A 24,349-nucleotide genomic window follows, 5' to 3' on the forward strand; every position below is an offset into this window, starting at 1 on the left:
TGAGGGCTTTGTTGTGACTGCCTGAACTTACAGCCTGATACACAGGATCTGTGACATTTGGCTGGAAACTTTGCAGTGAAGTTGAGTATGTATGTTGGTATGATGTGCTGTTTACAAGTCCCACGCCCATATTCAAATAAGTTACTAACAAGGAGGTAGGCATTATGTAATTACATTGTTCCTAGAACTAAGTACAGGTAGCATTGGAACAATATTTTCTCTAAGACAGACTGGCTCACCAGCTATCAGCACGAGCAATCTTTAGCTAATCAGGAATTCAAAGGGAACATAAACATTTAAATGTAATGGAATTATACCTGGGTGGAGGCATAGAGGATATTTCTCTCCCCCAGTAACTCTCATAGTTAGTTAGAGAGCTAGCATTGTTAAGATTCAATTTTCATTTCTTCAGAAAATAAATCAAATAGAATGTTTCCAAGTAGGATCCAAGAGATTCTTTGTGTCAATCTGGGCTTCCCCGCTGCCTCACTCAACCCAGACATTGCTGTACACAGAAAATATCCTTCTGTCTTAAAATTAAATTTTGTCGGAAACACTAACAGAATTTTTGCTACATACGGTCTCTTAAAAAATGGGCAAGCATTATTAAAGTGACACATTATAACGTGTAGGCTGAAGATCTGATTTTTTTCTCTCCAAACAACGAAAACAGTAAGTACCTAAATAAAAGAAGTAACATAGTTATGCATAGTGTGGTACTAATCCGGCATTTAGGCTGCAATTATAGTTCTTCTTTTTTCCAAGTTTCAAAACCACTACAATTAAAAAAAATTTTTTTCATCTTTATTAGATTATAATTGCTTTAAAATGTTGTGTTAGTTTCTGCTGTACAACAAAGTGAATCAGCTGTATGTATACTTATATCCCCTCCCTCTTGGGCCTCCCTCCCACCCTCCCCATCCCACCATCATCACAGCACCGAGCTGAGCTCCCTGTGCTATAGGGCAGCTTCCCACTAGCTATCTATTGTATGCATGGTAGTGTATATGTGTCAATGCTACTCTCTCAATTCATCTCACCCTTCCCTTCCCCCCTGTGTCCACAAGTCCATTCTCTCCGTCTGTGTCTCTATTCCTGCCCTGCCACTAGGTTCATCAGTACCATTTTTCTGGATTCCATATATATGCATTAATGTACGGTATTTGTTTTTCTCTTTCTGACTTACTTCACTCTGTATGAGAGACTCTAGGTCCATCCACATCACTACAAATGCCTCAATTTCGTTTTTTTTACGGCTGAGTAATATTCCATTGTATATACGTACCATATCTTCTTTATCATTCATCTGTCGATGGACATTTAGGTTGCTTCCATGTCCTGGCTATTGTAAATAGTGCTGCAATGAACATTGGGGTGCAGGTGTCTTTTTGAATTATGTCAAAACCACTACAATATATTAGAGGAAAATTAGGCAGGAAAAAGAAAATTTCTTCTTTTCCTCAGAGGATTGAGGGAAGAGATGAGGAAAGGGGAAAATATGTGAGTAAATGTGGTCAGCCGAAATTGGAGTTAATATATCTCCATATCTAGAATTACTTATTACTTACCCAGACTGCTTTTTTTTTTTTGAGGTATGCGGGCCTCTCACTGCTGTGACCTCTCCCGTTGCGGACCACAGGCTCCGGACGCACAGGCTCAGCGGTCATGGCTCACGGACCCAGCCGCTCCGTGGCATGTGGGATCTTCCCGGACTGGGGCTCGAACCCATGTCCCCCGCATCGGCAGGCAGACTCTCAACCACTGCGCCACTAGGGAAGACCCCAGACTGCTTTTTTGATGAAGAACTCCAATAATTATCAGTATTTGGCAGCAGGGATTACAGATTGTGTGAGGTTAATATTTAATTTTCCTTAGATATGACTTCCAATGGAATGTCAATTTGTGTGTTCTTAAGAGTATTGTACTGGGCTTCCCTGGTGGCGCAGTGGTTGGGAGTCCGCCTGCCGACTCAGGGGACGCGGGTTCGTGCCCCGGTCCGGGAAGATCCCACATGCCGCGGAGCGGCTGGGCCCGTAAGGCATGGCCGCTGAGCTTGCGCGTCTGGATGACTGTGCTCTGCAACTGGAGAGGCCACAACAGTGAAAGGCCCGCGTACCGCAAAAAAAAAAAAAAAAAAAAAAAGAGTATTGTACTGGCTCATTTCTTTGTTATAACTTTTTTTGTTTGTGGGGAAACCAGGAATTTCTCTTATTTGTTTTATTTTCATTTCTTTGCTTGGTGAATTTGATTGTGCGGCATTTGGTAATTCCATTGTTCTGTTAAAATAACAATAATAATAAGCAGATTTTTCACGATGGAAATCTTTTGAGTTCAGTGGGAGGTGTTCTTTGGGCTACTTTTTATTTAGCGGGATATTCTGAGAGCCAGCTATGATGAATACATAAATAGAGGGCTACAGGTCATGGAAATATATCAAAATCCAGTGGCTTGAGGAAAACAAAATTTAATTGGTTTAAAAATCTTTATAATGAAGTTCCAGTGGTTGATTTCAACCTGTCAGTATGGGTTGGTCAATGAAATAATTACAGAGTTTTTTTTGTGTGTTTGTTTTTGTTTTGTTTTTTTGGCCATGCCATGCAGCATGCAGGATCGTCCCTGACCAGGGATTGAACCCAAGCCCCCTGTATTGGGAGCGTGGAGTCTTAACCACTGGACCGCCAGGGAAGCCCCAATTCCAGGTTTTTTAAAATAGTAAAAGTGATTTGCATTTTTAAAGAGAGCCAACTAAACTTGGCTGCTTCATAACAACATTTTTTGCTTAGAAAACAATAATGTTTTCTTAACTTCTACTTTGTTAGCTAAGTCTTAACTAATAAACTGTTTCTGAGCTCTGTTTTTTTCTCATTCATTCTATTTCAGCTCCCTGGAATCCCAGAAATTATGGTCTTTCTCCTTTCTGTCATTTTACCCCCACAAGACGTTTGGCATTTATGAGGCCAATCTCATCAGCTCTCAAAGCTATTTGGGATTTTAAAGTCATAATCTCAGATCCTACAAGGCTGTCTGTCCTGATTCCTTAGGAGGTTGCCAGCCTTCCTCAAGACATGAAGAAATGTATCTGGCACATAGTAGATGCTACATTTAATTTTTTGAGTAATTAATAAACTCACGTGGTTTAGAAACAAAAACGTATAAAAAGATTTACAGTGAAAAGTCCCCTTCCGGTTCCCCTTCCCCAGTACCCTCATCTACTTTTCCACAATCTCCCACAGATAATTCCTATTATTAGTTTTTGTTCCTTCTAGAGTTTCCTTACGTATATTCCAGTGCCACAGAGATCAACTGAGTGATTTCCAGCTTTTAACACCCAAATTTCTTATACTCTAAATGTGGTTCATAGGACTTCCCTGGCGGTCCAGTGGATAAGACTGCACTTCCACTGCAGGGGGCATGGGTTTGATCCCCGGTTAGGGAACTAAGATCCCACATGCTGCCCAGCATGGCCAAAAGAAAATGTGTTCACCATCTCCATCTTATTATCCCCTATTTACTCTTTTTTTCAAACAGACTTTATTTTATAGAGCATTTTATGTTCACAGCAAAATTGAGCAGATGGCACAGAGGCTTCCCACATACCCACCCTGCCCAGCTGCCTACAGCACACCCTCTCCCACTATCGAAATCTCACACGAGAGGTACGTTTGTTATAAATGATGAACCACATTGACAGATTATCACCCAAAGTCCATAGTTTACATTAGGGTCCATTCTTGCTGTTGTACGTTTTATGGGTTTTGACAAATGTATAATAACGTATCCACCACTGTAGTACCATACAGAATAGTGTCAATGCCCTAATAATCCTCTGTACTCTGCCAGTTTATCCTCCCTGCCTCCCTAACCCAAGGCAACCACTCATCCTTTCAGTGTCTCCATAGTTTTGCTTTTTCCAGAATGTCATATAGTTGGAATCATACAGTGTGTAGCCTTTTCAGATCGGTGTCTCTCACTTAGTAATATACATCTAAGGTTTCTCCATGTCTTTTCATGGTTTGAAAGTTCATTTCTTTTTAACACTGAATAATATCTCATTGTCCGGCTGTACCAATTTATCCACTTACTGAAGGACACCTTGGTTGCTTCCAAGTTTTGGTGATTATGAATAAAGCTGGTTTAACATCCATGTGCCTGTTTATGTGTGGACATCAGTTTCCAACTCCTTTGGGTAAATACCAAGGAGCATGATTGCTGGATCTATGATAAGAATGTTTAATTTTGTAAGAAACAGCTAAACTGTCTTCCTTTTTGCATTCCCACCAGCAACAAATGAAAATTTCTCATTTACTTTTGAACAAACTGCAGCCACTTTTCCACTTTCACCGCCTCACCAAGCTTCTTTTATTAGGATCATTAATGGTTTCCTAGTTGCTATCAATGGGCATTTTTTAGGCCTTATTTTACTTGACCTATCTGGTGATCGCTCACATCCACTTATCTCTCCCACCCCTTGATCTCGGATGCTAGTCTTTCTTGGTTTCCCTTTTACCTTTTAGATAGCTCCTTCTATTCTGTCTCTTTTGTGGGTTTCTTTTGTCTCTATTTATCCCTCAGTTGTTGGTATTTTAGAAGTTTTTCCTTTACTCACTTTTCTATCTCTGCATTCTTCAAAATTTCTAACATCAATTCAGGGAGTCTTGACTGAATTTCAGATACACATTTTCAACTGCTTCTTGGTAATCTTCACTTAGATATCTCTTAAACTGCAAAAATTCAGCATATCACTTCTATTTGTGGCCACCAAAAATACGCAAATCTCTGTTCTTCATTTCCAGCCCTGGTTAATGGTCCCTACCTGCTCACATCTGAAACCTGAGACCCTCTTAGATGCCTCCTTCTTGTTTAGACCTCCACATTCAAGACAACTGATTTTACTTCCTATGAATCTTTCCAGTCTGCCCTTTCTTTGCACTGCCCCAGCCGCTGCCTTAGACCAGCCCCGCATCATTCTTTCCTTGTACTTATACAATAGCCTCCTAATTGTTCTCCTTACTTCCTGTCTCACTCTCTTCCTTTCTCTCCTCCACACCAGTGTCTGGGTGATCTTTTTACAATGTAATCCTTGATTACATTGTTCCTCTTCAATTCTCACGGCCTTGAGAAAAAGGTGAGGTCTCCAGTGTGGTATGCAAGGTCCTTCATGATCTGACCCTGCCCATTCTTTGACCTCATTCTCAACTAAGTTCCTGAGACTTCACGTGCTTTCTCAGGCCTCCAGGGAATGTCACATCTCTGCCTTTGCCCCAGATGCCCTTCTCTTGTCTGCCTGGGCATTATCTCTAGTTGAAAGGCTCTCTTTTATTTGGGGCTTTTCCCCCTTTTACTTCAAACTCCCACTCCAGCTGAGTTAAACGCTCCTTTCTTTCTGTACCGTAATCCCTTATAAATGTCTCTGCAACAAGTTCTGGTCGTAATATTTTGTACTTCTTTTTTATTTCTCCAGGTGGACTTTTTATGGGCATAATGATTACTTTAACACTTATAAATGGCTTTCCCATATTCCCATTTCACTTAATTTCATGACACTCCCCCCTTTTTTTTTTTTTTTGTGGCCGTGCTGCGCGGCTTGCAGGATCTTAGTTCCCCGACCAGGGATTGAACCCAGGCCCACGGCAGTGAAAGCACCGAGTTCTAACCACCGGACCACAAGGGAATTCCCCATGGCACTCTTTTTGTCTTTAAATTGCATAGAAAAGAGCCTGAGACAAGGTTGATAATATTAATGCTTTATTTGGAGTGGAATCCCAGGGTAGCAAGAGTGAGGGAAGAAGGGAAGTAAAACAGGGAAGGAGGATAAGAAAGTATAAGTTGGTGTGTTATCAAGCTGGCCACTGCTTCACTAAGAGACATGGCCAGTGCTCTTCACACGGAGCATCTCCTGAGAGGTAGTATAGGTCCACTGTGCCTCAGAACAGACTGTTAGGTTTGGGAAGGAGGGGGAGTAAGGGATGCATTTGTCAGTGACTTCTTATTTCCTGCTTTTCATTGGCCAAAATCCATCCAATTATTTTAAAATTTGCCTGACTTCTAGATGGTGTTACCTGGCCCCTCTGAGTAGCTGCTGGGGATGCCCGAGGCATGGCATGTCTCACGGAGGGTGAGACAGCGGGTGGTGTGAGGAGAGGAAGCAAACAGGAGCTGGGCGGCGGCTCTCACTTGAGCAAGGAACCGAGGAGTGTGGGAGGGAGACGCAAGAGGGAGGAGCTATGGGGATGTATTATATGTATAGCTCATTCACTTTATTATACAGCAGAAACTAACACACCATTGTAAAGCAATTATACTCCAATAAAGATGTTAAAAACAAAAGCAAAAAATGAGGAGTTGGGGCAGGTTGCATCAGACCTATCTGGTACAGCACGGAAACTGGATCGAGTTCATCTGTGATGTTAGCAAAACCGGATTTTCATATTATTGATCAGGAGACTGAGATGAGAGAAACAAAGTATACTGTACAAAGTCACATAGCTATTATGGTTGAGCTCGAAGGTGTTTCAAAGTGTTTCCCCCTGTACATTTTGTGCTGCTTTGCACTAAACAAATGTACTTCTCAAGTTTCTATCTTTTCCTTTCTTATTTTTTCTCCTTCCTCCTATTTCAGTCCCCAGTTCGTAAGAGGAAGAAGCAAAGCAGTATACCCACATCTCATTTTTATAGAAATATAAAAATTGGGCAGAAATTGTTGAGGGTTATAGAAATTGTTGTTGAAGTATTCAGATAAACACCCAACATTATTTTTTGATGTGGAGGTTTAACTGCCTAGGCTTAAAAAGTTGGGCAGAAACTTTCCTTAGGATGGAACTTTTCAGTAGTGGAAGCAACAATTCTTTTCATTTACACATCCAAGCTAAATCTTTTTTGATCTCCTCAGGTGGAACAATTCTACCAAGCAAAGCAGACAGTACCACTTAATTCAGAATGTGTTTTTTGGAAGGAATAAATTTATGATGCTGATAGCAAAAAGTTTTCTCTCCTCTTCCAACTAACACCATTTTTTATACAAATATATTTTTTTTAAATGAATATTTCAGCTGGCCAGTTCTAAATATCCTTAGTCTTAAATTTATTTGGTAGTATGAAAGAAGGATATATTTTTAATTTTAACTTTGTCCTGTGTTTATTGCATTGGGTACGAAGAATAAAAAGCCATAGATTAGAGCTTTGAATAAATCACGGCCATTCTTAATTGACAGATTTTTATCCAGCTTGGAAGAAGGCGTCACTTTTTTCCTGAGGTCAAACAATATTTGCCTTGCTTTTCCATATGTTATCTCCCAGGCCTTCCAATCTAATAATGGGAAGGTTTGAACATTTATTCTCTATTATATAGACAGTATGAAAAGAAGTGGGAATGGTTTCAATGTTCAACACACAATCTGAATTTATTTTCCTTGTGCTATCTTTTCTTTCTTTCCTTTTTCTTTTCTTTCTTTTTTTAAATATTTACTTATTTATTTATTTTGGCTGCACCGGGTCTTAGCTGCGGCACGAGGGATCTTTAGTTATGGCATGCATGCAGGCTCCTTAGTTGTGGCATGCAGACTCTTAGTTGCGGTATGCGCAGAATTAGTTCCCCGACCAGGGATTGAACCCGGGCCCCCTGCATTGGGAGCGCAGAGTCTTACCCACTGGACCACCAAGGAAGTCCCTTTCTTTCCTTTTTCAAACACTGTTGACTTCTGATTTAGTCAGTAATTACAAGTCCAGCCTGGTCTGTCCAAATGAATAAAGCAGAATGGTTCAATAGTAGGAAATCACAAAAGGCAGAATTTTTAGAATGAACTACTCACTTGGTGTGATGTCCCTCTCCAAAACACTTATCTGTAACCCAAGTTCTAGAGCCCAATTTATTGCTGCAAAGGCCTCTGGAGGACAGTTTAAAGTAGACTTTACATCTTCCTTGCTCAGAACTCCTGAGAAATGGCTGGGGACTGAGGTAGTGATGGTGAGGCCGGTACGCGGGCCTCTCACTGTTGTGGCCTCTCCCATTGTGGAGCACAGGCTCCGGATGCACAGGCTCAGCGGCCATGGCCCACGGGCCCAGCCGCTCTGTGGCATGTGGGATCTTCCCGGACCGGGGCACGAACCCGTGTCCCCTGCATCGGCAGGCGGACTCTCAACCACTGCGCCACCAGGGAAGCCCGGCCTACCTGATTCTTAATTACCTAGCCTGAAAGTCCTCAGGTATATAAGCAATCCATCTAGGACCAAGGTGACACTGTTGCTTTATCTCAATTAGCTCTTGGTTTATCTTGGTTAGTTCATGATTGACAAAAAGGCAGAGGAAGCGCAAATTACCTCTTGCTTGAGCTGGGACATCCATCTTCAGCCCTTGGACATCAGCACTCTTGGTTCTCGGGCCTTCGGACACGGATTAAGTCTCTCCTGGTGTTCAGGCCTTTGGGTCTGAACTGGGACTACATCACTGGCTCCCTGGGGTCTTCAGTTCGCAGACAGCAGATTGTGGGACTTCTCGGCCTCCATAATTGCGTGAGCCAACCCCTCATTAAAAACCTCTTTCTGTGTATCTATATATATCTTATTGGTCTTGTTTGTCTGGAGAGCCCTGACTAATACAACATGGTAGGGAGGCTCTTATTAGAAGGAAGTTGGAGGCGGGGCAAACCTCAGGTGAACCCTATTCTAACTGAGGGCAAGAACCCATTAACCATTAGCAACAGCTGAGCAAGACCAAGGGCCATAGACCCTGTCTTCTTGCTGCCTCAGCTTGGTGGGTATGGAAATTCCAAGTGTTGGCAGTTGTAAGGTAGAGAAAGACTCTAGAGCCCTGGTGTCTACGGCAAAGAAAGGAAAGAAGTGGAACCAGCTAGCCTGAAAGGGGTAAGCAATGGTTAGCTTTATGAAGGGTTTCCTGATGCCAGTTAACTCTCTTCATTTTTCTCTCTCTTCTTTCCCCCAAAATAACTGTGCTCAATATAAAATTCTCTTGCATTGAGCCAGGTCTAGTTGTAGGTTCGGGAGAGTTGGAACCGGCCCCCATTCTATTATATATATTTTTCTTACTCATCTCCTCTTACTTCAGGCCAGAAAGCCTGTATAGTACCGGGAAATAAAATAATAAAAGCCAGTCTTTGCTGCTGGCTCTGCGCCTGTGGCCAAGTGATTATTTGCAAGACCACTGTTAGGGTGCCAGTAGGGATCCCTACTGGCACCTGCTAATAACATAATCACACAGGGTGATTTTATTATTTTTTTTTTTTGCGGTTCGCGGGCCTCTCACTGCTGTGGCCTCTCCCGTTGAGGAGCACAGGCTCCGGACTCGCAGGCTCAGCGGCCATGGCTCACGGGCCCAGCCGCTCCGTGGCATCTTCCCAGACCGGGGCACAAACCGGTGTCCCCTGCATCGGCAGGCGGACTCTCAACCACTGCGCCACCAGGGAAGCCCACACAGGGTGATTTTAGGGTGGCTGCAGGCTGCAAAGCTCTTTCTGACGTCAAAAGCAATTCCATTCTCCTTTAAGGTTGGTTTCTGCCTTTCTTGTCCTGTCTTCCTCTCACCCCAGTCTGTCCTAGGTCCCACCCAGTGTTATTATAAAGAAACAACAGATGATGATATATGGAGATCACCTGCCCAGCCAAGGGAAGTATCTGGGCGCCAGATAACAACTACTGAAGGGGCAGCCCATCTGTGGGATGCCCATGCCCTTTAAAAGCTGAGCTTAACGTCTCGGCTCCGTCTTCCAACAGGGTCTGGTTAAAGTGTGTAGAAACTTTTAAAGCCATTTAAGAGTAATTCTATGTCTGTTGAATCTAATAAAAAACGTGGGCTTGTATTTCTGTTTCAACTTATTTTATTTTTCACTTCCTTTTTCTATTGACTTATTCTTAGTTTATTTTGTAAATGTACCAGGGCTGAATGGAAAAAAACAAACAATAAAAATCAGTTGGTCCACAAGCATTCAGAGGAACAGTGCTCCAAGTCATGCTGGCGCCTACTTCTTCCCCAAGTTGATGCAGGGCTGCTCCTCCCAGAGCCCCAAATGAGGAGTGGTGCAAAGACCCCGCAGTTCCCAGTGTTCTCCCTCAGCCTGTCCAACACACCTCCAGGGAACTAGAAACGCAGCAGGGTGTGGAGGGGGGAGCTGCCATCCACCCCCTCCCTCCCTCCCCCTTCCAGTCCTACAGTCCCCTGGGTCAGGAAAGAATGTTTCTTTAACCTCTACTCTACTTAAATGTGATACAGTCTATCAGGTCTAGCCCTTGATATATTTAGTGAGAGTTAAACTTTACAGAATCCTTTCTTTCTCAATTGTGCATTTCCTAGCCTATTGTTATGCTGCAAAATTCTCTTGAGTGTGACAAGTTGAATAATAACTTCTGCTCTCTTCCTTCCTTCTTTGACAGCCTTGATCCAATCTGCACCTCCTTCTCCCCCAGGATACTTTGGGTTTACTAGGAAGAAGCCATGTTTCCAAAAAGGTGAAAGGGAAAATCACATTTGTCTTTTTTCAAAATACAGTTTCCTCTTCCACAGTGTTATGAATTAAGTTCCGGCAACAGCATCACTTCTGCCTTCACATAACTACCACTGACCCCAAACAGCACTCTAATAACATCAGATTTATTCTCAATACATAGCTTGATGATTTTTATAGCATCACCTGCGGTAAACACAGGCAGCCTCTCATTCTCACCTTTCAAGTCTCAGCCTAAATGCCGCCACCTCAGAAATACCTTTCTTGATGAGTGTCATTCCTTAGTTTCTACCTCATCATTCTGTTTATTTTATTCATAACTTTCATTACAATGTATTATGTTGCTTTTCAGTTTTAAGTAAACTCCAATTTTTTATTTTATTTTTTCTTAAGCATTTTTCCCAGCTTTATTGAGATACAAGTAACATATATTGTGTAAATTTAAGGTGTACACCATGTTAATTTGATATATTTATATGTTGCAAAATAATATATTAGCATCAGCTAACACCTCCATCACATCACATAATTACTGTTTCTTTTTTTGTGGTGAAAACATTTAAGATCTATTCTCTTAGCAACAACATGTAACACAGTATTATTAACTATAATCACCATGCTGTACATTAGATCCTCAGAGCTTATTCACCCTATAACTGGAGGTTTGTACCCTTTGACTAATACCTTCCTATTTTCCCCTGCCCTCCTAACCCCGGGTCACCACCACTCTACTCTTTTTCTATGAGTTTGGCTTTTTTAGATTCCACGTATAAGTGATATCACACAGTATTTGTCTTTCTGTCACTTAGCATAAAGTCCCCAAGCTTCATCCATGTTGTCCCAAATGGTAGGATTTCCTTCTTTGTTACGGTTGAATAATATTCCAGTGTGTGTGTGTGTGTGTGTGTGTGTGTGTGTGTGTGTGTGTGTGGCACATCTTTTCTATCTATTCACCTGTAGATGAACACTTACGTTTTCCATATCTTGGCTATTGGGAGTAATGCTTTAATAAACATGGGAGCACAAATATCCCTTTGAGATCCTGTTTTCATTTGCTTTGCATATAAATATACACAGAAGTGGGATTGCTGGATCATATGGTAATTCTACTTTTATATTATGTTGCTTATTTATGTGTTTACTTACTAATTGTTTTCCCTATAAAAATATAAGATCTAAAAGGCCAGGAACCTTTTACTTTAATTCATTATTGTATTCCCATTGCCTAGATAGAAAATGGCACTTAGCAGTGGTTTTTTTTTTTTTTTTTTTTTTGGCGGTACGTGTGCCTCTCACTGTTGTGGCCTCTCCTGTTGGTGGGGCACAGGCTCCGGACGCGCAGGCTCAGCGGCCATGGCTCACGGGCCCAGCCGCTCCGCGGCATACGGGATCTTCCCCGACCGGGACACGAACCCGTGTCCCCTGCATCGGCAGGTGGACTCTCAACCACTGCGCCACCAGGGAAGCCCAGCAGTGTTTGTTAAACCTTTGTTGAATAGGTGAAAGGGCACAAGAGAGCCCCTTGTGGACGCTAAGATGGTGAACCCCTACTGAGGCAGGGATGCATTGCAACATCGCTCCCATTCGGCTTTCTGTACTTGGAAGATTCAAGTCCTATAGGTGTGATTGCATCTTGCTGTTCAGGAAGCAGAGCTAGTTTCAGCTTGAGATGGTCAAGTTTCATAAAAGGAGAAGCTGCTAGGTGGTGGGGCCTCCCCAGGAGAATTCAGGTAGCTAAGGGGTGAGGGGTAGGATTGTTACAGCAGATAGTTCCTTCTTCCAAGAAGGGGATGAGTCACACACCCTTTTGTGCTTGAAAACACAAAAAGAGAATTAATGGGACCCTGAGAGAAGGTAGGGAAAGGGAAAATGGTTATGTGCCAGAGGTCCTCACTTTCTCTATTGTGTCTGTTGCCTAATTTGAGGATTATTATTATTATTTTTTTATTAAATCATTGATTTTTAATGAAGTTAAAATAATTAATTGCATTTTGTTTTCATAGCTCTCCAAGTTATAATAGTACATAAATATCACCCAGAGTAGACTTTCTTTTTTTTTTAAATTTTATTTATTTTACAGCAAGTTCTTATTAGTTATCTATTTTATACATATTAGTGTATATATGTCAACCCCAATCTCCCAATTCATCCCGCCACCACCACCCCCACACCCCTGCTTTCCCCCCTTGGTGTCCATATGTTTCTTCTCTGCATCTGTGTCTCAATTTCTGCCCTGCAAACCAGTTCATCTGTACCATTTTTCTAGATTCCACATATATGTGTTAATATACGATATTTGTTTTTCTCTTTCTGACTTACTTCACTCTGTATGACAGTCTCTAGTTCCATCCACATCTCAACAAATGACCCAATTTCATTCCTTTTTATGGCTGAGTAATATTCCATTGTGTATATGTACCACATCTTCTTTATCCATTCGTCTGTTGATAGGCACGTCGTTAGGTTGCTTCCATGACCTGGCTATTGTAAATAGTGCTGCAGTGGACATTGGGGTGCATGTGTCTTTTTGAATTATGGTTTTCTCTGGGTATATGCCCAGTAGCGGGATTGCTGGATCATATGGTAATTCTATTTTTAATTTTTTAAGGAACCTGAGGATTATTTTTGTGGCCCAGGAGGTGTCTGGGCAAGTGACCAAGGGAAATGATTGTTGCAAATGAGCATCATGCCAGTGCCCAGGGCAGTGGCTGGAGCAGAGGACCGAGTAAGTACCATATTCCAAGGTAAAGTGGCCCAGGCAGGCTGCCACTCTCCTGACAGCATGCCACTTTATGGTCACAGCTAAAGATGACACCTGCTCTTTCCCTGGGGTATTTGTGACTCAGAGAATCAAGCCAACACAGCTGCTACCCTGCAGGGCATTACCATTCACTGCTGCAGCCAGAAATCTGAGAGCAACCCTGATCTCTGCCCTTTCCCTTATTTTCCACATTTGTCAATAGTCAGTTATATTGATTCCATCTCCAAACCATCTCTTGACTCTGTTTTCCTTTTCTCCTTCTCCTTTGCCCAAGACCAAACTATCATCTTTTTCGCCTAAATGATTGCAAGGGCCTCCTGAGAGGTTATTCCAAACCAAATTTGCTTTCTTCTATTTTACTTTTCAGATTTCAGCCAACATAATCTCAATCGGGTCCCTCCCCAGATTAAATTCTTCAGTGGATCCTTCTGTTGTTCAGTGATCCCCACCTTTCTCCTTGGCCTCATCTTATTATATTTTCTGTTCTCCTCTCAGTACTTAAGATTTTCCCCTATATTTTTCCAGTTCCTAGAACTTACTGTGATTTTTGTTTTTTAAACTTTAGTGCTTTTGCACTGCAGTTTCACTTTGTCTAGAACGCATCCCTATGCTTCCTGCTGCCCGACACACCCAACAGGCAGTATCCAGCCAGCTCCTCTTCATTGTTCTGATCTTAGCTTTTATAAAAATATGTTTTATTTATAAAAATAGTTTTTCCCCAGCACACTTCTCAAAGAGTTATATGTGAGCAGGAGCTTAAGCTCCATGTAACTCATTGATGAGGGAGTCAGCAGGAATAATGCTCGTTCTAAGATGTGATGAAGAACAGGGGTTTGTATATTCTGATAAGAAAGAAATGTCAAAATAACAATGTTAAGTTGTATGCAAAACTAGTTAATATCCTATGAGTATTAACAACATGGTTTACTATAAAACCATGACACCTTACCAGGTTAATCTGTATTCTTTCAGGTCTGTCTTTTTTTTTTTTTTTTGTGGTACACGGGCCTCTCACTGTTGTGGCCTCTCCCGTGTCCCCTGCATCGGCAGGCAGACTCTCAACCACTGCGCCACCAGGGAAGCCCCAGGTCTGTCTTTAAAAATGTCCCTTGTCAGCAGTGAGTTATTTTTTTAAGTGATATTTTCTGAGAGACTCACATGAAAGTCAAATAGGCTTATTAAAAATATTCTTTGGTATGATATAAAAGTATGAAGTAATCATCATTGTGCCTTATTTCCAAGTTTGGAATCAATTATTCTTAATTTCAGAAAAGTCTTTCCTCCTTCCTCAGCCTAGATTAGACTCTCCTCCTGATATATGCTCCCAGAGTACCTATATGTATGCTGTGTAACCCTTATCACAATCATAATTATAGGCACCACTTCTATATTCTCTGTTAGGAATTGGCTCACGTGATTATGGAGACTGAGAAATCCTAAGATCTGCAGTTGGCCAGCTGGAGACTCAGGAGAGCCGATGGTGTAGTTCCAGGAGAGCCAATGGTACAAATTCCAGTCCAAAAGCCAGCAGCTTAAGACCCAAGAAGAGTCTAAAGGCAGGAAGAAGACCAGTGTCCCAGCTCAAGGTAGCCAAGCAGGAGGAGTTCCCTCTTACTCAGCCTTTTTGTTCTTTTCATGTCTTCACTTGATTGGATGAGACCCACCCACTTCAGGGAGGGCGCTCTGTCTTAATAAGTCTACAGATTCAAATGTTAAGCTCATCTAAGACACACTCACAAGCACACACAGAATAATGTTTGACCAAATGTCAGGTTAACACATAAAATTGACCATCGCGGATTATAAGCCCCATGGGAGCAGGGACCTCCAGATTTGTATCTGCAGCTGCCTTCAGCAGCTTCCATATGATGTCTTATTGGCATCTTAAACTTGAAGAAGGCTGAAATTGAACTCCTGATTTTTCCATCTATTCACATATAGCTCCATATTCCACCCAAATGTTCAATTCAAAGACCTATGTGATATTCTTGATTCCTCTCTTTCCCATCTCGCTTAACCATGTACCAGCAAGTTCATTTGGTCCTACTGCTAGAATATATTACGAATTCGTCTACTTTTTTCTGTCTCTACTGCTACCACTCTCATCTTCTGCCTGGTCCATTGTGGTAGTTTATTTGTTAGTCTCCTGATTAAATTTTGGATTCTAAGATTTCAAGAATTCAATTCTCAGTTTCCAGAACTTTTTCATCATTCCGAACAGAAACTCTGTACCTATTAAACAATAATTTCCATTTCTCCTCCCCATTCTCTATTCTATTTTCTGTCTCTATGAATTTATCTATTCTAGGTATCTCGTATAAATGAGTCCATACCATATTTGTCATCTTGTGCATGATTTCTTTCACTTAGCATAATGTTTTCAAGGTTCCTCCATGTTGTAGCGTATATCGGAATTTTATTCCTTTTTAAGGGTGAATAACGTTTCAATGTATGTATATAGCAAAATTTTTAAATCCATTCATTTGTTGATGGGTACTTGGGTTGTTTCCATGTTTTGGCTCTTGTGAATAATGCTACTATGAACATTGGGGTAAATCTGTTTGAGTCCCTGCTTTCAATTTTTTTGTATATATATGTAAAAGTGGGATTGCTGGATCATAATAATTTCATGTTTAACTTTTTGAGGAACCATCTTCAGGTTCACTTTTTCATATGGATAGCCAACTTTTCCAGCACCATTTGTTGAAAGGATCATCATTCCCCATTGCATTATCTTGGTATTCTTTTGAAAATTAATTGACCATAAATGCGTGTCTTTTTCTGTATCTCTATTCTGTTGCATTGGTCTGTGTGTCTACCCTTATGTCAATACACATGGTCTCGATCACTGTAACTTTATTTTAAATCTTGAAATCAGGTAATGTAAGACTTACAGACTTGTTCTTATTTTAAAAACTATTTTGGTTCTTCTAGATCCTTTGTATTTCCCTATACATTTTAAGTATCAGCATGTTAATTTCTAAAAAGCCTGTGGAGATTTTTGATTGGGATTGAAATTGAATCTGTCTTTCAATCTGGGGAAAATCGACGTCTTCACAATACTGGGCCTTCTAATCCATAAGCATGGCATTCTTTCTACTTACTTGAGTCTTCTTTACTTCTTCTCAGTAATGCTTTATAGGTTTCAGTGTATCGGTCTTACACATATTTACTTATTTGTCCCTAAATATTTCATATTTTTAATGTTATAACAAATGTTACTTCAGAAAATTTTAATTTTCAATTGTTTGTTGTTGACATATAAAAATAGAATTAATTTATGTATAGTGGCTTTCTATTCTGAGACATTGTTAAACTCACTTTTATTTAATTCCATGAGACTTTTCATATAGATAATCATGTTGTCTGCAAATAAGGACAGTTCTACTTCCTTTCCAAAGTGTATTCATTTTCCTTCTTTTTCTTGCTTTATTCCTCTAGCTAGAATCTTCAGCACAGTGTTAAATGAAGGTGGAGAGAGTGGACATGCTTCCTGATTTTAGGGGGAAGGGATTCAATCTTTCTCCTTTAAGTGATATTAGCTTAGCTGTATGTTTTTCAAGACACCCTTTATCAGGTTGTGAAAATTCTGTTCTATTCTTAGTTTGTTGAAAGCTTTTTTTTGTTTGTTTGTTTGTTTTATCATGAATGGGTATTGAATTTTGTCTAATGCTTTACTGCCACTATTAAGATAATCATATGGTTTTACTTTTTTTAATTTATTTTATTTTTTTACATCTTTATTGGAGTATAATTGCTTTACAATGGTGTGTTAGTTTCTGCTTTATAACAAAGTGAATCAGTTATACATATACATATGTTCCCATATCTCTTCCCTCTTGCGTCTCCCTCCCTCCCACCCTCCCCATCCCACCCCTCCAGGCGGTCACAAAGCACCGAGCTGATCTCCCTGTGCTATGCAGCTGCTTCCCACTAGCTATCTACCTTACATTTGGTAGTATATATATGTCCATGCCTCTCTCTCGCTTTGTCACAGCTTACCCTTCCCCCTCCCTATATCCTCAAGTCCATTCTCTAGTAGGTCTGTCTTTATTCCTGTCTTACCCCTAGGTTCTTCATGACATTTTTTTCCCTTAAATTCCATATATAGGTGTTAGCATACGGTATTTGTCTTTCTCTTTCTGACTTACTTTACTCTGTATGACAGACTCTAGGTCTATCCACCTCATTACAAATAGCTCAATTTTGTTTCTTTTTATGGCTGAGTAATATTCCATTGTATATATGTGCCACATCTTTATCCATTCATCCGATGATGGACACTTAGGTTGTTTCCATCTCCGGGTTATTGTAAATAGAGCTGCAATGAACATTTTGGTACATGACTCTTTTTGAATTTTGGTTTTCTCAGGGTATATGCCCAGTAGTGGGATTGCTGGGTCATATGGTAGTTCTATTTGTAGTATTTTAAGGAACCTCCATACAGTTCTCCAGAGTGGCTGTACCAATTCACATTCCCACCAACAGTGCAAGTGTTCCCTTTTCTCCACACCCTCTCCGGCATTTATTGTTTCTAGATTTTTTGATGATGGCCATTCTGACCGGTGTGAGATGATATCTCATTGTAGTTTTGATTTGCATTTCTCTACTGATTAATGATGCTGAGCACTCTTTCATGTGTTTGTTGGCAATCTGTATATCTTCTTTGGAGAAATGTCTATTTAGGTCTTCTGCCCATTTTTGGATTGGGTTGTTTGTTTTTTCGTTATTGAGCTGCATGAGCTGCTTATAAATTTTGGAGATTAATCCTTTGTCAGTTGCTTCATTTGAAAATATTTTCTCCCATTCTGAGGGTTATCTTTTGGTCTTATTTATGGTTTCCTTTGCTGTGAAAAAGCTTTGAAATTTCATTAGGTCCCATTGGTTTATTTTTGTTTTTATTTCCATTTCTCTAGGAGGTGGGTCAAAAAGGATCTTGCTGTGATTTGTGTCATAGAGTGTTCTGCCTATGTTTTCCTCTAAGAGTTTGATAGTTTCTGGCCTTACATTTAGGTCTTTAATCCACTTTGAGCTTATTTTTGTGTATGGTGTTAGGGAGTGATCTAATCTCATACTTTTACATGTACCTGTCCAGTTTTCACAGCACCACTTATTGAAGAGGCTGTCCTTTCTCCACTGTACATTCCTGCCTCCTTTATCAAAGATAAGGTGACTGTATGTGCATGGGTTTATCTCTGGGCTTTCTATCCTGTTCCATTGATCTATGTTTCTGTTTTTGTGCCACTACCATACTGTCTTGATTACTGTAGCTTTGTAGTATAGTCTGAAGTCAGGGAGCCTGATTCCTCCAGCTCCGTTTTTCGTTCTCAAGATTGCTTTGGCTATTCGGGGTCTTTTGTGTTTCCATACAAATTGTGAAATTTTTGGTTCTAGTTCTGTGAAAAATGCCAGTCGTAGTTTGATAGGGATTGCATTGAATCTGTAGATTGCTTTGGGTAGTAGAGTCATTTTCACAATGTTGATTCTTCCAATCCAAGAACATGGTATATCTCTCCATCTATTTGTATCATCTTTAATTTCTTTCATTAGTGTCTTATAATTTTCTGCATACAGGTCTTTTGTCTCCTTAGGTAGGTTTATTCCTAGATATTTTATTCTTTTTGTTGCAATGGTAAATGGGAGTGTTTTCTTGATTTCACTTTCAGATTTTTCATCATTAGTGTATAGGAATGCCAGAGATTTCTGTGCATTAATTTTGTATCCTGCATCTTTACCAAATTCATTGATTAGCTCTAGTAGTTTTCTGGTAGCATTGTTAGGATTCTCTATGTATAGTATCATGTTATCTGCAAACAGTGACAGCTTTACTTCTTCTTTTCTGATTTGGATTCCTTTTATTTCCTTTTCTTCTCTGATTGCTGTGGCTAAAACTTCCAAAACTATGTTGAATAAGCGTGGTAAGAGTGGGCAACCTTGTCTTGTTCCTGATCTTAGTGGAAATGCTTTCAGTTTTTCACCATTGAAGATGATGTGGGCTGTGGGTTTGTTGTATATGGCTTTCATTATGTTGAGGAAATTTCCCTCTATGCCTACTTTCTGCAGGGTTTTTATCATAAATGGGTGTTGAATTTTGCCAAAAGCTTTTTCTATATCTATTGAGATGATCATATGGTTTTTCTCCTTCAGTTTGTTAATATGCTGTATCACGTTGATTGATTTGCACATATTGAAGATTCCTTGCATTCCTGGAATAAACCCCACTTGATCATGGTGTATGATCCGTTTAATGTGCTGTTGGATTCTGTTTGCTAGTATTTTGTTGAGAATTTTTGCATCTATGTGCATCAGTGATATTGGCCTGTAGTTTTCTTTCTTTGTGACATCCTTGTCTGGTTTTGGTATCAAGGTGATGGTGGCCTTGTAGAATGAGTTTGGGAGTGTTCCTCCCTCTGCTATATTTTAGAAGAGTTTGAGAAGGATAGGTGTTAGTTCTTCTCTAAATGTTTGATAGAATTCGCCTGTGAAGCCATCTGGTCCTGGGCTTCTGTCTGTTGGAAGATTTTTAATCACAGTTTCAATTTCAGTGCTTGTGATTGGTCTGTTCATATTTCTTCCTGATTTAGTCTTGGCAGGTTGTGCATTTCTAAGAATTTGTCCATTTCTTCCAGGTTGTCCATTTTATTGGCATAGAGTTGCTTGTAGTAATCTCTCATGATCTTTTGTATTTCTGCAGTGTCAGTTGTTACTTCTCCTTTTTCATTTCTAATTCTATTGATTTGAGTCTTCCCCCTTTTTTTCTTGATGAGTCTGGCTAATGGTTTATCAATTTTGTTTATCTTCTCAAAGAACCAGCTTTTAGTTTTATTGATCTTTGCTATCATTTCCTTCATTTCTTTTTCATTTATTTCTGATCTGGTTTTTATGATTTCTTTCCTTCTGCTAACTTTGGGGTTTTTTTGTTCTTCTTTCTCTAATTGCTTTAGGTGCAAGGTTAGGTTGTTTATTCGAGATGTTTCCTGTTTCGTAAGGTAGGATTGTATTGCTATAAACTTCCCTCTGAGAACTGCTTTTGCTGCATCCCATAGGTTTGGGCTCTTCGTGTCTCCACTGTCATTTGTTTCTAGGTATTTTTTAATTTCCTCTTTGATTTCTTCAGTGATCACTTCGTTATTAAGTGCTGTATTGTTTAGCCTCCATGTGTTTGTATTTTTTACAGATTTCTTCCTGTAATTGATATCTAGTCTCATAGCATTGTGGTCGGAAAAGATACTTGATACAATTTCAATTTTCTTAAATTTACCAAGGCTTGATTTGTGACCCAAGATATGATCTATCCTGGAGAATGTTCCGTGAGCACTTGAGAAAAATGTGTATTCTGTTGTGTTTGGATGGAATGTCCTATAAATATCAATTAAGTCCATCTTGTTTAATGTATCATTTAAAGCTTGTGTTTACTTATTTGTTTTCATTTTGGATGATCTGTCCATTGGTGAAAGTGGGGTGTTAAAGTCCCCTACTATGAATGTGTTACTGTCGATTTCTCCTTTTATGGCTGTTAGTATTTGCCTTATGTATTGAGGTGCTCCTATGTTGGGTGCATAAATATTTACAATTGTTATATATTCTTCTTGGATTGATCCCTTGATCATTATGTAGTGTCCTTCTTTGTCTCTTCCAATAATCTTTATTTTAAAGTCTATTTTGTCTGATATGAGAATTGCTACTCCAACTTTCTTTTGGTTTCCATTCGCATGGAGTATCTTTTTCCATCCCCTCACTTTCAGTCTGTATGTGTCTCTAGGTCTGAAGTGGGTCTCTTGTAGACAGCATATATATGGGTCTTATTTTTGTATCCATTCAGCCAATCTGTGTCTTTTGGTGGGAGCATTTAGTCCATTTACATTTAAGGTAATTATCGATATGTATGTTCCTATTCCCACTGTCTTAATTGTTTTGGGTTCGTTACTGTAGGTCTTTTCCTTCTCTTGTGTTTCTTGCCTAGAGAAGTTCCTTTAGCATTTGTTGTAAAGCTGGTTTGGTGGTGCTGAACTCTCTCAGCTTTTGCTCGTCTGTAAAGGTTTTAATTTCTCCATCAAATCTGAATGAGATCCTTGCCGGGTAGAGTAATCTTGGTTGCAGGTTTTTCTCCTTCATCACTTTAAATATGTCCTGCCCAGTCCCTTCTGGTTTGCAGAGTTTCTGCTGAAAGATCAGCTGTTAACCTTATGGGGATTCCCTTGTGTGTTATTTGTTGTTTTTCCCTTGCTGCTTTTAATATGTTTTCTTTGTATTTAATTTTTGGCAGTTTCATTAATATGTGTCTTGGCATATTTCTCCTTGGATTTATCTTGTGTGGGACTCTCTGTGCTTCCTAGACTTGATTAACTATTTCCTTTCCCATATTAGGGAAGTTTTCAACTATAATCTCTTCAAATATTTTCTCAGTCCCTTTCTTTTTCTCTTCTTCTTCTGGAACCCCTATAATTCGAATGTTGGTCCATTTAATGTTGTCCCAGAGGTCTCTGAGACTGTCCTCAGTTCTTTTCATTCTTTTTTCTTTATTCTGCTCTGCATTAGTTATTTCCACTATTTTATCTTCAAGGTGACTTACCCATTCTTCTGCCTCTGTTATTCTGCTATTGATCCCATCTAGAGTATTTTTCATTTCATTTATTCTGTTGTTCATCGTTGTCTGTTCCATCTTTAGTTCTTCTAGGTCCTTGTTAAATGTTTCTTGCATTTTGTCTATTCTGTTCCCAAGATTTTGGATCATCTTTACTATCATTATTCTGAATCCTTTTTCTGGTAGACTGCCTATTTCCTCTTCATTTGTTAGGTCTGGTGGGTTTTTATCTTGCTCCTTCATCTGCTGTGTGTTTTTCTGTCTTCTCATTTTGCTTATCTTACTGTGTTTGGGGTCTCCTTTTTGCAGGCTGCAGGTTCGTAGTTCCCGTTGTTTTTGGTGTCTGTCCCCAGTGGCTAAGGTTGGTCCAGTGGGTTGTGTAGGCTTCCTGGTGGAGGGGACTAGTGCCTGTGTTGTGCTGGATGAGGCTGGATCTTGTCTTTCTGGTGGGAAGGTCCACGTCTGGTGGTGTGTTTTGGGGTGTCTGTGGACTTATTATGATTTTAGGCAGCCTCTCTGCTAATGGGTGGGGTTGTGTTCCTGTTTTGCTAGTTGTTTGGCATAGGGTGTCCAGCACTGTAGCTTGCTGGTCGTTGAGTGAAGCTGGGTGCTTGTGTTGAGATGGAGATCTCTGTGAGATTTTCACCGTTCGATATTATGTGGAGCTGGGAGGTCTCTTGTGGACCAGTGTCCTGAAGTTGGCTCTCCCACCTCAGAGGCACAGCAGTGACTCCTGGCTGCAGTACCAAGAGCCTTTCATCCACATGGCTCAGAATAAAAGGGAGAAAAAGTAGAAAGAAAGAAAGAAAGAGAGAGAGAGAGAGAGAGAGAGGGAGGGAGGGAGGGAGGGAGGGAGGAAGGGAGGAGGGAAGAAAGGAGGGAAGGAAGGAAAGAAAGAAGATAAAATAAAATAAAGTAAGATAAAATATATTAAAATAAAAAGTAATTATGAAGAAAAAAAGTTTTTTTTTGCGGTACGAGGGCCTCTCACTGCTGTGGCCTCTCCCGTTGCGGAGCACAGGCTCTGGATGCGCAGGCTCAGCGGCCATGGCTCACGGGCCCAGCCACTCCACGGCATGTGGGATCTTCCCGGACCAGGGCTGGAACCTGTGTCCCCTGCATCGGCAGGCGGACTCTCAACCACTGCGCCACCAGGGAAGCCCAAGAAAAAAAATATTTTTTAAAAAGAAAAACAAAAAACAAAAAACGGACGGATAGAACCCTAGGAGAAATGGTGGAAGCAAAGCTATACAGACAAAATATCACCCAGAAGCATACACATACACACTCACAAAAAGAGGAAAAGGGGAAAAAATAATAAATCTTGCTCTCAAGTCCACCTCCTTAATTTGGGATGATTCGTTGTCTATTCAGTTATTCCACAGATGCAGGGTACATCAAGTTGATTGTGGAGCTTTAATCCGCTGCTTCTGAGGCTGCTGGGAGAGATTTCCCTTTCTCTTCTTTGTTCTCACAGCTCCCGGGGCTCAGTTTTGGATTTGGCCCCGCCTCTGCGTGTAGGTTGCTGGAGGGCGTCTGTTCTTCGCTCAGACAGGACGGGGTTAAAGGAGCCGCTGATTCGGGGGCTCTGGCTCACTCAGGCCGGGGAGTGGGGGGGGGGGAGGGAGGGGCACAGAGGGCGGGGCGAGCGTGCGGCGGCAGAGGCCGGCATGACGTTGCACCAGCCTGAGGCGCGCCATGCGTGCTCCCGGGAAAGTTGTCCCTGGATTCTGGGACCCTGGCAGTGGCGGGCTGCACAGGCTCCCCGGAAGCGGGGGTGTGCATAGTGACCTGTGCTCGCACACAGGCTTCTTGGTAGCGGAAGCAGCAGCCTTAGCGTCTCATGCCTGTCTCTGGGGTCCGCACTTTTAGCCGCGGCTTGCGCCGGTCTCTGGAGCTCCTTTAAGCAGCGCTCTTAATCCGCTCTCGCTCACCAGGAAACAAAGAGGGAAGAAAAAGTCTCTTGCCTCTTCGGCAGGTCCAGAGTTTTTCCCGGACTCCCTCCCGGCCAGCCGTGGCGCACTAATCTCCTGCAGTCTGTGTTCACGCCGCCAACCCCAGGCCTCTCCCTGGGATCCGACCGAAGCCCGAGCCTCAGCTCCCAGCCCCGCCCTCCTCGGCAGGTGAGCAGACAAGCCTTTCGGGCTGGTGAGTGCCGCTCGGCCCTGATTCTCTGTGCGGGAATCTCTCCGCTTTGCCCTCCGCACCCCTGTTGCTGTGCTCTCTGCCGCTGCTCCGAAGCTTTCTCCCTCCTACACCCGCAGTCTCCGCCCGCGAAGGGGCTTCCTAGTGTGTGGAAACATTTCGTCCTTCACAGCTCCCTCCCGCTGGTGCAGGTACCGTCCCTATCCTTTTGTCTCTGTTTATTCTTTTTTCTTTTGCCCTACCCAGGTACTTGGGGTGTTTCTTGCCTTTTGGGAGGACTGAGGTCTTCTGCCAGCGTTCAGTAGCTGTTCTGTAGGAGTTGTTCCACGTGTAGATGTATTTCTGGTGCATCTGTGGGCAGGAAGGTGATCTCTGCGTTTTACTCTTCCGCCATCTTTCTTACTA

General features: G+C 41.3%; 1 long non-coding RNA gene across 1 annotated transcript in view; it reads left to right on the top strand.

Moving 5' to 3' along the window:
- Nucleotides 1-13,059: 13,059 nt before the first annotated feature.
- The window catches only part of LOC141275786 (uncharacterized), an 89,722-nt gene continuing 78,432 nt past the window's right edge, over nucleotides 13,060-24,349 (top strand). Inside the window, exons 1-2 of the long non-coding RNA XR_012324077.1 lie at nucleotides 13,060-13,179; nucleotides 14,617-14,801. This is a non-coding gene — a long non-coding RNA (uncharacterized lncRNA). The remainder of the gene's footprint in view (nucleotides 13,180-14,616; nucleotides 14,802-24,349) is intronic.

This window comes from Tursiops truncatus, chromosome 11, assembly GCF_011762595.2.
Source record: "Tursiops truncatus isolate mTurTru1 chromosome 11, mTurTru1.mat.Y, whole genome shotgun sequence".
In the NCBI taxonomy this organism is placed as follows: Eukaryota; Metazoa; Chordata; class Mammalia; order Artiodactyla; family Delphinidae; genus Tursiops; species Tursiops truncatus.